The sequence below is a fragment of the Schistocerca gregaria genome, chromosome X (genome assembly GCF_023897955.1).
Source record: "Schistocerca gregaria isolate iqSchGreg1 chromosome X, iqSchGreg1.2, whole genome shotgun sequence".
Lineage (NCBI taxonomy): Eukaryota > Metazoa > Arthropoda > Insecta > Orthoptera > Acrididae > Schistocerca > Schistocerca gregaria.
In genome coordinates this window covers 71,597,686-71,613,189 of record NC_064931.1, presented here as the reverse complement: position 1 = coordinate 71,613,189, position 15,504 = coordinate 71,597,686, and positions in this window count along the sequence as shown.

The following is a 15,504-nucleotide window of genomic DNA, read 5'->3' as shown; positions in this document are numbered from 1 at the left end:
GTATTTTGCAAAATAGACTTTTTTTGTACTTCTGTTTTTTGAGGGAGTGTTTCAATTGGCTGTGTGGATAATATTGCCCACCAACCTGTACTTAATGCCATTTACAGGCGATATTGTTAATATTCATATTGGTGATCACATGCATTACCCTTGTGTTTTCTTCTTCTTTTTCTTATGCCTTTGTCCTACATCAGCACAGGGTTTGGATGGTAATTTATTGATTTGGCATGGTTAATTTAAGGGGTGGCCAGATCTCCTGGCTGTCACCACCCCCATTAGTCTCGGGTACCCCAACTGTCTGTGTGTAGTGTTAAGTGTACGAAAGTGAGAAAATTTTTCTAAATGGCTGTGAATCTTGTAAATGAGTTGGGTCATGGCTACCAGCCCAGTATTCACTTAAAGGGATGCAGGAAACTGGCCAAAAACTATGTGCAGGCTAGCCAGCACACCAATCTTTGTTATTAATTTGCTGGACGGATTTGGCCAAAGCACCTCACCAGACCAGAAGTGATGCTCTAACACACACTGCTATCTGGGAAAGTACCCTTCAAATTCCAACTGTTTTATATTGGTTTAATAAATCTGATATGTTGGCATCAATGTCTTTGTAAGACAACCTTCTAAGATATCAACTGATATGATGCTGCTCAAAATAAAGAAATGAGAACACTGAAAATGGAGAAAATGTTCTGAGTATTGAGCTCAACTATTTGTGACTAAATCAGAAAAAGTAAGAAAGGAGAAAATGAAGTAATTGCAGTAGAAAGAGAGAAACCCAGGAGAAAACCAGAGTAAATTTTGAAATGGATCTTGTTAATTGCTGCATTACAGAAGTTTCTTAGTCTTACTTGGAACAATGTAAAGCAGATGACTGTGCAACCAGCTATAAAGATAAATTTCCCCACCTCTACTTCCTAATGCAAGTGACAGTGCTGTTTGAAAGTGGTTGACTCTGTTTTTGAACATGAATCCAGCTCTTTCAGTCACAACTCCAGAGAGTATTTCAAGGGCTATGATGATATAGTTCATTGAACAAAATTATTTTTTTCTGGGTAGTAAAACCTAAACTGGAAAAAATTGAGTACAATATGACCCAACTGTTCACCATAGATGACACAGGGATCACAACCGTACAACGTAAAAACATACAAATGATTTCTCTGTAGGGAAAAACTGTGGTTTACAAGCTTTCACTAGGAGAGAGGGAAAACTCAATATAATCATCTTGTGCATGTCTGCTGCTGGTCAACATTCCCCTCCCCCCCTTCCCCGGATTGTTTTCTCCCAGAAATAGAAAAGACATGAAATGATCAGGATTCCATTAATCATGGAGGATTCACTGCAGTCTGTTCCATCAGTGGATGAAACAATTTGATTCCTTTGTAAAACCTTCAGCCAGAGATACGCCCCCCCCCCCCCCCCCTCCTATGTGTGACTTAGAACTTTTGATGACTTTGTCATTTGCTCATCATTTCCTCATTTCCTGCTGTTAGTTTCTGCAGTGCACTTTAAGCAGCTGATCATTGTTATAAACAAACAAACTATTAATTATAGTAAAACCCTTCTGTTGGATACCCAGGTTTTATGTTTTTCCACCATTTCCATTATTTTCTTTGGTGTCACATGAAACCTATTCTCACAATTAATTGTTTTCCTGTCACTAAAGATTCATATGGACAATGCTTTCCACATGTGCTTTTGAACCAATGACACCTGTTTCAACATATGTTTCAACTACCTATAAAGTTTTTCATTACTCTAGTTCATTCTATAACTCAATTAACAAATGTTTTATATCACTTTTATGTCATTTTATCAATAATTTCAGGCCACTTTAGTGATACTTATCAGGTATTTTATGTTATAAAACATCAGGCTCTACAGTTACAGGTCCTTTTTCATATTCATAAACTAAATGAGTTGTCAGTAGGGGCAGCTGCCCCCGCTGGCCCTCTTCTGCAGGTGCCCCTGACTGTACCAGAAATCTGGAGGTGATAATTTTTGCCTAGGTAAATCATATAATATTGGTTTATGAAATCTTGTGAAGCTTCTTTCTGTCAAGAGACTTACTGTGGCTCATCCTGAATAATGGCATAGTGACACATTATGAGATAACAGCTGGTGGGAAAAGCTTTTGTGGAGGCAGCAACCATGCCCGACTCCATCAAAGGATTTCATACCACAGTTATTTTCTCTTTCAATGATGTAGTTTTTGCAGAAGATAATTGTGTCATTGAAGTTGGCAACGAAAAATCAGAAGCACATTAGAGTTAGAAGACACAAAGTTTATGATTATCGGTATGAAGAATGACCTCTACTTGTCAACTCAAATGATTATCACTGTATGGATGTGGACACAAGAGGTACTGATTGCATGTTTTGCTACAAAAAGATTCTTATACCATTTCAGTTGACAGGAATGGGTAAGATGCACTTCCTGCTTAAACTGGAACCATAAATTCTGTGATGCAGCATTGATGAAAGAAAGAAATTCATTTGTACTATTTGTCTCTATAACTGAATTTTTTTCATGTTTCCTTCATTAGTTACTCTGATATACATGTGTGTCATGTAAACAAATATGCATAAAGTACCTGTGAATAGTAATGATATTTCTGAAATTAATGACTGAGAATGCCTAGGTAACTATTTTGTTACATTAAATCACTTCTTTGTTTTGTTATATTTCCTTTATTCAGTCAAAATGCATTACCACTATGTTTCTTTCATTTTTCTATTGTTTTCAATAAAACTGCTGAATACCTCTTTGTGTTGGTCTTCAAAACAGTTCGCATCACATTATGTAGGAGAGCCTCATCTTACATCTAATTCATCCCTCACTTGCTAGGCTATTAGTCACAGATCCTCCTTGTATGTTTCAAATGTGAGTTCTTGGTCTCATGTGCCCCCATCATACATAACATCCCTAGTGTTCTGACCATTAGTTCTACCTTCTCCTAAGTGGAATAGACTGGTTAATCAGGTCATTGTAAAATAGGAGTGTAGTGTCACTCCGTGGTGAATCAATGAGTGAAATTCAATTCCACATGATGGGCATGAGGTATACAGTGCTATGAGTTTTGCTCCCACTATTGTATCTGTGTTTGTATCTTTTCCTGATTTATGACCTGAAGTCTGTTAGAGTGAGGGAACTTGGTAAACTACCAACATCTCTGAACAAATTTCTCATGGCAATAAGAACTATAATTAATTGGGATAGGGCTTTTCACTTTAGTTGTGGTGTAGTAACTGATATGCTTATCCTCTTAATTTCAGCAACACTTAGTTTTTCAGCCTACCAGTGTGTCATGAGTGGGCAATGTGGGGCAGTAAGCCTGTTAAATTCTGAAACATATGATGTATATGATAAGTTAAAGAAACCTGGCTAAATATTTGGTGCTGAGTTTTTGTGTGTGACCTTCCCAATAAAATACAGCATCAGCATGTAATCGTATTTCAGTCTACAAGATTGTCAACAAAATATGCAAGTTCACCAAAATGCATCATAAGAGAAACAGATTGTTGTGCTCTCTTGCATTTTTACTGAGATATCAGTTTACTGACATTCACCAAGTTTACCTACTATAAAAATTCTGTAGGCCAGAAAGGGCAACAGCTTCAAAGGGTGCAGGACAAAGTCAGGACATGCGGGAACTAAGCAGCAATCGGTATTGTAATTGTAAACTGTTGAAGCTGCATTGGGAAAGTACTGGAACTTCAAGCGCTGATAGAAAGCACCGAAGCTGAAATCGTTATAGGTACGGAAAGCTGGCTGAAGCCAGAGATAAATTCTGCCAAAATTTTTACAAAGGCACAGACAGTGTTTAGAAAGGATAGATTGCATGCAACCATTGGTGGCATGTTTGTCGCTGTTAGTAGTAGTTTATCCTGTAGTGAAATAAAAGTGGATAGTTCCTGTGAATTATTATGGGTGGAAGTTATAATCAACAACTGAGTTAGGTTAATAATTGGCTTCTTTTACTGACCTCCCAACTCAGCAGCATTAGTGGCAGAACAATTGAGAGAAAATCTGGAATACATTTCATATAAATTTCCTCAGCATGTTATAGTCTTAGGTGGAGATTTCAATTTACCAGATATAGACTGGGACATTTGGATGTTTAGGACGGGTGGTAGGGACAGAGCACCGAGTAACATTATATTGAGTGTACTATCTGAAAATTACCTCGAGCAATTAAACAGAGAACTGACTCGTGGAGATAACATCTTGGACCTACTGATAACAAACAGACCCGAACTTTTCGACTCTGTAAGCGCAGAACAGGAAATCAGTGATCATAAGGCCGTTGCAGCATCCCTGAAATACGAACACAAAAAAATGGAGGAAGGTTTATCTGTTTAGCAAGAGTAATAGAAGGCAGATTTCAGACTACCTAACAGATCAAAATGAAAATTTCTGTTCCGACACTGACAATGTTGAGTGTTTATGGAAAAAGTTCAAGGCAATCGTAAAATGAATTTAGACAGGTACGTGCCAAGTAAAACTGCGAGGAACAGGAAAAACCCACTGCGGTTCAACAACAAAGTTAGAAAACTACTGCGAAAGCAAAGAGAGCTTCACTGCAAATTTAAACACAGCCACAACCTCTCTGACAAACAGAAGCTAAACGATGTCAAAGTTAGTGTAAGGAGGGCTATGCGTGAAGCGTTCAGTGAATTCGAAAGTAAAATTCTATGTACCGACTTGACAGAAAATCCTAGGAAGTTCTGGTCTTACGTTAAATCAGTAAGTGGATTGAAACAGCATATCCAGACACTCTGGGATGATGATGGCAATTGAAACAGAAGATGACACACGTAAAGCTGAAATACTAAACACCTTTTTCCAAAGCTGTTTCACAGAGGAATACCACACTACAGTTCCTTCTTTAAATCCACGCATGAATGAAAAAAATGACTGACATCGAATTAAGTGTCCAAGGAATAGAAAAGCAACTGAAATCACTCAACAGAGGAAAGTCCACTGGACCTGGCGGGATACCAATTCAATTCTACACAGAGTACCTGAAAGAACTTGCCCCCCTTCTAACAGCCATGTACCGCAAGTCTCTAGAGGAATGCAAGGTTCCAAATGATTGGAAAAGAGCACAGGTAGTTCCAGTTTCCAAGAAGGGTCGTCGAACAGATGCGCAAGACTATAGGCCTATATCTCTGACATGGATCTGTTGTAGAATTTTAGAACATGTTTTTTGCTCGCGTATCATGTCATTTCTGGAAACCCAGAATCTACTCTGTATGAATCAACATGGATAGCAGAAACAGTGATAGTGGAAACAGTGATCATGTGAGACCCAACTTGCTTTATTTGTTGATGAGACCCAGAAAATATTACGTACGGGCCCCCAGGTAGATGCCATTTTCCTTGATTTCCAGAATGTGTTCAATACAGTTCTGCACTGTCGCCTGGTAAACAAAGTAAGAGCCTATGGAATATCAGACCAGCTGAATAGCTGGATTGAAGAGTTTTTGCAAACAGAATGCAGCATGTTGTTCTCAATGGAGAGACGTCTACAGACATTAAAGTTACCTCTGGCATGCCACAGGGGAGTGTTATGGGACCATTGCTTTTCACAATATATATAAATGACTTAGTAGATAGTGTCAGAAGTTCCATGCAGCTTTTCGCGGATGATGCTGTAGTATACAGACAAGTTGCAGCATTAGAAAATTGCAGTGAAATGCAGGAAGATCTGCAGCGGATGCAATTGGTGCATGAAGTGGCAACTGACCCTTAACGTAGACAAATGTAATGTATTGCAAATACACAGAAAGAAGGATCCTTTATTGTATGATTATATTATAGCAGAACAAACACTGGTAGCAGTTACTTCTGTAAAATATCTGGGAGTATGCGTACAGAATGATTTGAAGTGGAATGATCATATAAAATTAATTGTTGGTAAGGCGGGTGCCAGGTTGAGATTCATTGGGAGAGTCCTTAGAAAATGTAGTCCATCAACAAAGGAGGTGGCTTACAAAACACTGGTTCGACCTATACTTGAGTATTGCTCATCACTGTGGGATCCATACCAGGTCAGGTTGACAGAGGAGATAGAGAAGATCCAAAGAAGAGTGGCGTGTTTCGTCACAGGGTTATTGGGTAAGCATGATAGCGTTATGGAGATGTTTAGCAAACTCAAGTGGCAGGCTCTTCAAGAGAGGCGCTCTGCATCGCGGTGTAGTTTGCTGTCAAGATTTCGAGAGGGTGCGTTTTTGGATGAGGTATCGAATATATTGCTTCCCTCTACTTATACCCCCTGAGGAGGTCACCAATGTAAAATTAGAGACATTCGAGCGTGCATGGAAGCTTTCCGGCAGTCGTTCTTCCCACGAACCGTACGCAACTGGAACAGGAAAGGGAGGTAATGTCAGTGGCATGTAAAGTGCCCTCTGCCACACACCATTGGGTGGCTTGCGCAGTATAAATGTAGATGTAGCTGAAAACGAAATATAAATTTGTAGCTTGTGTTACATTTTATTCGTGTTTAAATTTCTCTGCAATTTGTATTTTGTTACACATTACCGATACATCTTATTCTTTGTTTGTGAGTGGATATTATTTTTATCTCTTGCATTAGTTAGCATGAGTACTAACGAATGTTGAAACTGTAGTTTTCATGTTTGAAAGGCCCTTCTGTACGAAGCATATCTATGTTGTTTTTCTATTTGTTTCCCATTATTAGGCATTCACAATCATTGGCTTCGCCAACTCACAACCAAATAATCATCTTTCAACCTAACTTACACATCAGGTTATGCTGCAGAATAGGTGTCATCACAACCAGATTTCAGTGGTGTCTTGTATCACTTGAGCTGCCTCATATAACGATATTCACATTTTAAAGCATCCAATTACTTAATCTGTCTGTTATCTTAAATGTTCCAGTTCGTTAATTGACATGTCAAATGTTGTTTAGTTCATACAGCACAGCTTGGTACAGAAGGTTTAGTTGATATCTTCTTAACATACTTTCAGTTGGAAGCTCATGACTGTCTTATTGGGGTGTGTCATTTATGTTGGTATCTGTTCAACTTTATGTTGTGTTTGACATGCATTTGCTTTGCAGTTGTTTTTCTATCCAAACATGAAATTTGTGTTATATCAAGACCCTCAATCATCATTACCTGCTATGACACAGTTTGAATATGTGCTGGCATAGTAACACCCACTGTGATATAATATTCTGCAGCTGTTGGTATCTCATATACCATGACAATGAAGAAACTGTAAAGTAAAAATTACAAAATAATTGCTATATTATCATGTAGAATCCAACAGATCACTGAAATTTGGTGACACTTAATCCATAATAGGAACTTCACTCTTGTAGTTCCATAAATATCACAGTACTGCTGTAACACAAGCAATTCACATGTATATTCATCATATACTGATGCATGTTGATGGATGCTCCTAGTGCTTGTAGTTCTAATTAATAAAAGAATATTACAATGCAATATGCATGTTGTTGCAGATCACGGTATATTATCACTAGTCCTAAATGGTTTATGTACTTCCACTAAGGTGTTCAAATAGCTCTTAGCGCCATGGGACTTAACTGCTGAGGTCATCAGTCAAACTAAGGTGTGACCAGTCAAGTTGATATTGGTGGAAAATGAATGAGCTTACACACACACACACACACACACACACACACACACACACACACACACACACACACACACACACACACACACACAGATATATATATATATATATATATCATGCTGTATACTGTACTGACTCACAATACTCTGTTGTAGGTTTGTGAACTTCACTTAAATATGATGTCTGCCGGCATGCGGAATGTTATGATGAAGTGAAAGGCACAAAGCTTACTGTCAAGCTTTCAAGACCAAGCAAGACTTAGAGAGATTGCTGTTCCATCAGTGTTACCAGGCTGCCCAAGCTATTTGTCTACTCCATCCACCAGCTCTTGAGAAAGTGCAGAGGAAAGGCAAGCTAGATTAGATAATAAACGTCTGCTAAAAGCAATTAATGATAGTGTAGTAACCAAAACAGAGTATGATTCGAGGAAGCTATTTTCTATTTTTTAAGCATTTCTGCAGTGATTAGAAAGAGAAACCATTCCCAGATATTGGACCATTGTTAGGAGAAGTGACTGTGTCCTGTTTCTATTGCTTACTGTATTAGCCACTCCATCTGTCTCTGTATCCATTATAGTGACAAATGAGTTGCAGTTGTCTGCCTATCAAAGTAACATTGAGATAAGTAAGATAGGCTGTAGCAAAATATCAGACAAACTTTAAAATATCAATGATTTATTTACAGTATTGGACAAAGTGAAAGAATTAGTCCGTGCAAAAGAAAACTCATTAAAAAGCCACTGCCTTCTTATACAGGAAATATATGTGGTCCTGTAGATGAAGAAAAACAAACAAATTCAATTTTTAAGTGAGCAAGTAAGTTGCTATGTAGCAGTGAGGAAAACTACAGGTTTAATCCTCACTTTTCTGTATTTTGTTGTATCCTGCATTCTCTCCCCCCCATGTCTACAAATTTTTCATGTGTTTTGGCAATCTTATTCTTCCTCATCCAAGAACTTTACAGAAAATATGTTCCTCATATAGTAATGGTCCTCATAATGAGCAAACTGAAGGGGCTATGCTCCTGTATATTAAGGAAAGATTTAAATATTTGCAGGAAAGTGATTGTACCATTTCTTTAATGATGGATGGAATTCATATTAAGCCTTATTTTGATTACAAGGGAGGAAACATTGTGGGGGCAGCATTTGGTAGTGACAAGGCTGCTACTACAGAATATGTCTTTATGACACAATCATTGCTGTCTTCTTTTACAGAAGTAGTGCATGTCCTTCCAGTGAGAAACCTTGTAGCTGAACAGTTATTTTTGTATGTGAAGAAAATATTGTGTGACCTTTTTGATGTTGGTTTCAAAGTTATTTGTGTAGTTAGTGACAACAATGCTATAAATAGAAAATCTATAGCATTTTTCAGCTCATCTCAAAAACTCAGTATAGTTTACCCACATCCAGCTAATCCAACTCGGCCACTATTTTTTATAATTGATTTTGTCCACATCCTTAAGCGTATACATAATAACTGGGTTAATCAAAAGGACTCAAGTTTTGCTCAGATATCCACAATTTGATGGAAGCAGTGATGGTTCTCAGGTGTTAATGGCATCTTCTGAAGCATTGAGGCAGCTTCATAAGATTGAATGTAATGGTCTACTTAAGCACTCTTAAGGTCTTACTTTGAAGTCTCTTTATCAATCTTCACTTGAGAAACAGAATGTGAGCCTTGTTTTGTTTGCAAGTATTCAATGAATATACAGCTGAAGCTTTTAACTATAGGAGTATAGAAAAATGTGTTACATTACTAGGCAACTGTAGAATTTATTACAAGTATACTTGGTGGAAAACTGTAAATGTTAAGACAGTTCACAAAGGTGTTTGACTAAATAATCCCTTCCAGTGCCATCTGACTTTAAGTAGTAATTAGTTTTTCTGGAAAAGTTTCTTGTGTGGCTCGATAAGTGGAAGGACTCAGGCCTGAAAAATAATACTCTTTCAAAGGAAACCCATATAACTCTGACACACACAACCAATGGTTTGATTGAGATGGTAAGGTACTGTACTAAAGAGCTTGGCTTCACTTATTTTTTGGCTGGAAAAATTCAAACTGATTCTCTGGAAACAAGGTTTAGCAGCTACTGATCAATGGCTGTTCTCAGTACCTCATATCTGTGAGACAGATTTTTGAGGTGGAAGCCAAGGTGAGGATGCAGAACGTGTTACCATTCATGTTGAATTCAAGTACTTTGGGTAAACTGCCTGTTGCTGAAGGGTTCACCTTTAATTGTAATGATGACACAAAAGAGACTATATAAACAGACTCTAAGTTTATGGTTGACGTTATGTATTTGGAGGAAGATTTCAGGCAGGCAGATACATACCATCCAATGTTAACATATTTAGCAGGATATTGTGTTCACACTGTACTGAAGAAACAGCAGTGTGAGTTGTGCAGCAAATACCTTGTCTTAGATGAAGAAATGTGCCTGCATGGTGACCAACATCTTAGTTAAATTAAAAATTCAGACAAGGGTGGGGGGGGGGGGGGTGGGGGGGGGGGTGGGGGGGGGGAGGGGAGGGGAGATCTGTTTTCCCCTCAGCCTGTTGTCGTGAATGTTGTTATTTACATTACTGTACAGAAATTAATATCTGCCCCTAATGAAAAGACATTTTTGTCATCCAACAGTCAAAGGGTGCTTGTTCAAAATGCAGCCATAAATGCCGTTCAGGTGAAAGATTTGTTTGCAATAGTCGTCATTCGACACACAAAATACTGAAGTTGTTAGTCATCCACCAATGCATAATTAAACAATTACATTAAGAAAAAGAATGACATCCTTACTGCTGCTTTCAAGAAATGGAAACTTGACACACTTTAATTTATGTACAGTTTACATGCTAGGACATTTATCAGATGTCACAGGAAATTTCTGTTAATTGTCACACATTCAGTTAAACTGTATTTGGTCCAGTGAAAGCAGAGGAAGGTTCTATGATCAATATTGGTGTAGTACCTTCAACTGAATGCACACTAATTCTCATTTGGTCCATATAGCCTGTAGTTTTTGGATAGTTTGCTTCCAACAGTTTCAAATGTCAAAAAGTCATAACTGTTTCCATGCAGGCTATTCAGCTGAAGTAAATACTTTATCCAGCACTAATGGTTAGTTTCAACCTCATCATTGTCAAATGTTATCATATTGTATACACACAACCCATTTGTGCACCTTATATTGGCCTAAGGTTGAAACTGGGCCAGTTTTTCCTAGTAAAGTCTTTATGTCTTAAAGCTATTCTATGCAAAAATATTTACATCTTCCTTTTGATTTGTTGAGCCTGTGCTGCCCAACAAGAAGAAATCTGTTAAGTAATTTTGTATTAAACCTCATGTAGTTCATTACAACTATGTACACAATTGGAGGCTTTTATTTTGGCATGCAGACACACAAAACTTCCAGTAGCATATTACAATACTACATAGAGAAAGCCCAAAATGGATTGCTTCCATTTTCCTCAATCAGAATGATACCAGGGTGTTTCCTCATGTAGTTATGTGTCACAACAGCTGTCCATCTAAATTTTGATACAGGCTGTCAGTATTGTTGCATACGTGTAACAATTAGTTATTGCCTTGCTCATATTATTTTACTGAGAGACAGTTACATTCTAGTAGTTGCTTATTCCACTCACAGTTTGGAATAGCTCAATATCAGACACAGTAGTTGGTCTCCATTCCCAAATCTTCATCTCATCCAGACTGTGAGTCTTAATTTATTACTAACTCATAAAACACCTTGGCAGTGTGAGGCTGTGTGCCAGACTCGGAGGGCACATGGGTTTAATCTGCTAGAAAATTTTGTAACAGCACACTATTCAGCACCAAGTGAAAAAATTGTTCTTTAACTGTCATATTCATGTAAAGTTCATTGCTCTCTTAGTTTTAAGAGACTCTCTTTTATTAGAATGCAAAGTGAAAGTATTAAAATACAGAATAGGTGTTCCATGCACTCAGCTTAATTGAGACAATTTATTCTATGGCAGGAATAAAGTGAAAGAGTGCTAGAATTTCTTTTCTTAAGGTAGTGTGTGTGTGTGTGTCCTATTTACATGGAGAGTATTCTTGCAAACATTGAGGAGTGTTTTGTCACTGCATTATATCATACACCATTCAGTTTAATTTGGAATCAATGTAAAATCGTTACAGTTTTGATTTATGTTGTACATCTTTAGTTAATCCCAGAATTAGTTCCTCTGATTTATTTTGTTTACACATAAGTTCATTACAAGGAAACTGATCTGCTTCTAGCTTATGGCAGGATTTTTCAACAAATGTATAGCTGTGCAGTAACGATATAAAAGAGTTGTTTCAGTTGTGGATCAGGTATTCAGCTGCAGGTATTCAGGTATTCAGTTGCTCTGATATGTTGTCATACTCAGTATTACCATTAATTATTAGTTTCCAATGACTAGCTACATTTTCACTTTGTTGAATGTCCTTCGGTAGTGCATCATCCCAGTGACACCTTCACACCATGGTGCATACATTCCAACAAATCTTTGTCACATACATTCTAACAAATCTTTGTTGCTCTATTACTCTGTCTGAGTTACTACATTTGTCAGAAACATAAGTCATCCTTAGTCACAATTATTAAATATGATAGACAATAAGACTGGTAATGTATTTTCACGAAATACAATATATCAAATGTGTACAACAAATCAATCATTCTGTGTAATTCAACTGAATGTAGAAAAGGCTTACTGCCTTTTAAGATGGAAATATGGAACCAGGTTGTTCCCTGGATTTTGTAACAGCTCTTTCAGGAAGTAGATGTACATATGTCTGACTTAAATAAATTATTGTTCATTACTTCAAGTGTTTTATACATCCTACATTAACATAAACTATTAACAATGATATTATTTTAAGCATGTTGAGGACTGAATTTCTCATGTTACAGTAATTTATCTACATATTACAAAGAATTAAACTTGCTGTAGTCACCAGCTGTAATTTCTGATCTACCCATGGAGTTACTGAAGTGCAAATGTGAATTGTAGTGTCCCTTGTCCTGAAGTTTAATAGAATTCTTCATATTGTATACAGCATTCCCTTTGTTTTACAGAATAGCTTGATTCCCTTAGTGAGTCACTCTCTCCTACAGTCACTTAGGTAGACACTTAAAGTAATTCTCTTAGGAAATACAGCTTCAAACAATAGAACAAATTAATCTACAAGTAGGTTAAATTTATTATTGATGTTTTTAGCTTGATACATTGGCCTATTCGAACAGCTGCAAGTGTCTAATGAAGGTTTGTAGATTTTCAGTGTTGACTTATATACAGGTGATATTGATAAAAATACTGTTGTTTGCATTTTGAACAGCTGACCATCATGGTCAAGAAGACATCTAAAATTTCACTTACACATATGTTGCTAGTTCTTTTACCTGCAGAGTATTGTCAATCAGGCTTGTAAAGTTCTTTGCAACTCTTGTGAGAAAGTCAACCACTGCAATCAGCTCATTACATGCTCAGGATCTGCCGTACTATTACAGGGAAGCAAATTTACATTACAATAACAAAGCATGATTATTTTTGTTTCTGAGAACAGGTGAGTTAAACATTACTGTTTGCTTTGGGAATGTGAACTGTTGAGCAATACAAATTTTATGTCCATTGGCTTAGATGCTAACTTTTATATCCTAACTTAATACTAGACTCTCAAATGTAAACCTGCAAAATGAAACAATATTTTATTTATGATACTAGAGGGGGAGGAATTTAATATTATACACAGTATTAGTGCAGAATTTTTCAAGTGAGTGCAAATAATAGTCATCTTGTTCAGAAAGACCATAGTTTATCACAGAGTATTTTTCACAAGTGTACCATGTTTTATCATGTATATCGCAATATTATTTACATCCTGTACTCATACGTTTTCACTTGCTATTGATAAGTCTTAAGCAATTACATTACTGATAAAAAGAATTATAAACTATAGCTTCTGCTATATTGCGATAGATAAAGTTCCATATTTTAACCATACGGCAAAGTACTCTCCTCTTCACATGGTACCACTTGCCAAAAGCTCATTTCGATATCTCCAGCAGTTTATGAGATATGAGAGGTGTTACCATATTCATTCCCGCATGCTGGCGATCGGAAGTGAACTTGCTGCAGATGCTCAATTCTTTTAAGATCTGAGGCAGATATTGATCCCAAGTTTTATGAAAATTTCAAAATCTCACTGCATCTCATGGTCAGCAACAGAATGTATAATATCCACCAAACACAAATTCATAGTGACCCCTATTTCTGATTGCAATCCTCTCGAATTTGATACTCATATGTGAAATATCACTATAGTTATGGCCAGTGTAGAAATGATGAGCACTTCAGAATGAAGCTGGCATATAAAGCTACATATATTTAAGAAATCAATTATTTCTTTTTGGAACGGATTCTGTAAAACTGTTTCACAAAGATTGCAGGCCATGCATCTAGATTCATTCAGCACAGCGCCACGCCAACCCTGGCCCACTTTGCATCACCCCACAAGTGAGTGGTGCAGCCTTCTCTCTAGGTGGTGGTGGTGGTGGTGGTGGGGGTGGTGGTGGTGGTGGTGGTGGTGGTGGTGGTGGTGGTGCACTTCCTTGTGAAGGGGGCCCCATTTGGTAGGAGCACGCCATCAGAGACGCTGTCAATCATGGGGGATTTCCTCATGATGAGTCCATCATCCTCTCCATCGACGTCGATGTCGATGAGGCTACTGATTCGAAGACCCTTCCCGTTGCACCGCAGTTCCTTGTGGTATCACGTACTGATGACAGTCAGTATGATGGTCAGTCCTTCACCACGGTCAATCCGTTTATTATTCAGAAAGGTGTTAATACCACTGCTGGCCCTGTGAAATCCTGCTCTCATTTACGGAATGGCACTTTGCTTTTGGAGATGGCTTCTGGTTTTCAAGCACAACTACTACTGCCTGCCTTGCTTCTCCACGGCTACCCTGTTCGTGTCAAGGCACATAGAACTTTGAATTCTTCCTGTAGTGTAGTTTACGCCAAGCTGCTTGACAGTCTAACCGAGACTGAAATACAGTCTTAACTCTCTGATCAGGGTGTCATTCCTGTCCATCACGTAACGGAAAAGTTCGATTCCTCCTTGGTGCCCATTCATGCTCTTTTTCTCACCTTTGATAGGGTGATGCTGCCATCCAAGATTAAAGCAGGCTACGAAATCATCACAGTCTGGCCATACATTGTGAATCTGATGCACTGCTACGAGTGTAATTGGTTTAATCCCACTAGAATGTCTTGTCGAACCCACCCATATGTGTAACCTGCAGCAGGGATACACACGAGAGCTAATGTCCACCTCCTTCTCCCCACTGTATCAACTGCAATGGCGGCCATGCTGCATCCTCCTGGAATTGTCCCATGTATCAAGATGAGCGGGTTGTTCAAGAGATTTGGGTAAAGGAAAAAGTATCTTACCCAATAGCTCACAACTTACTGACTAGTCGCAAACCCTGGGTTCTCCCATCAGGCACCTATAGTTCAGTTCTTGTTACCCCTCACTCAATGAAGGACATAGTCACACAGACGTGAGACCTCAAATTTGGCTCTGAGGTTGTTTAGTCGCCCATTGTCAACGTAACATTGCCATCCCCCCGTCCCATTGTGCAACAAACTGTCAACCTCTCGCCTAAAGAGGCGAAGCTACCCACTACACAACCACCAGGCAGGAAAGGAGAGAAGGATTACTCCTGACAACTTCCTCTGTCCCTCCAGCCAAACAACACTCAAGTCTTCCTCTAACCAGAAGGGCTCTAAAAGTCCGCTAAAGACAAATGTTCTTCTCCTTCATCATCTCTAAGATCCTGCTCGACAATGTTGCCATGTGGTCACTT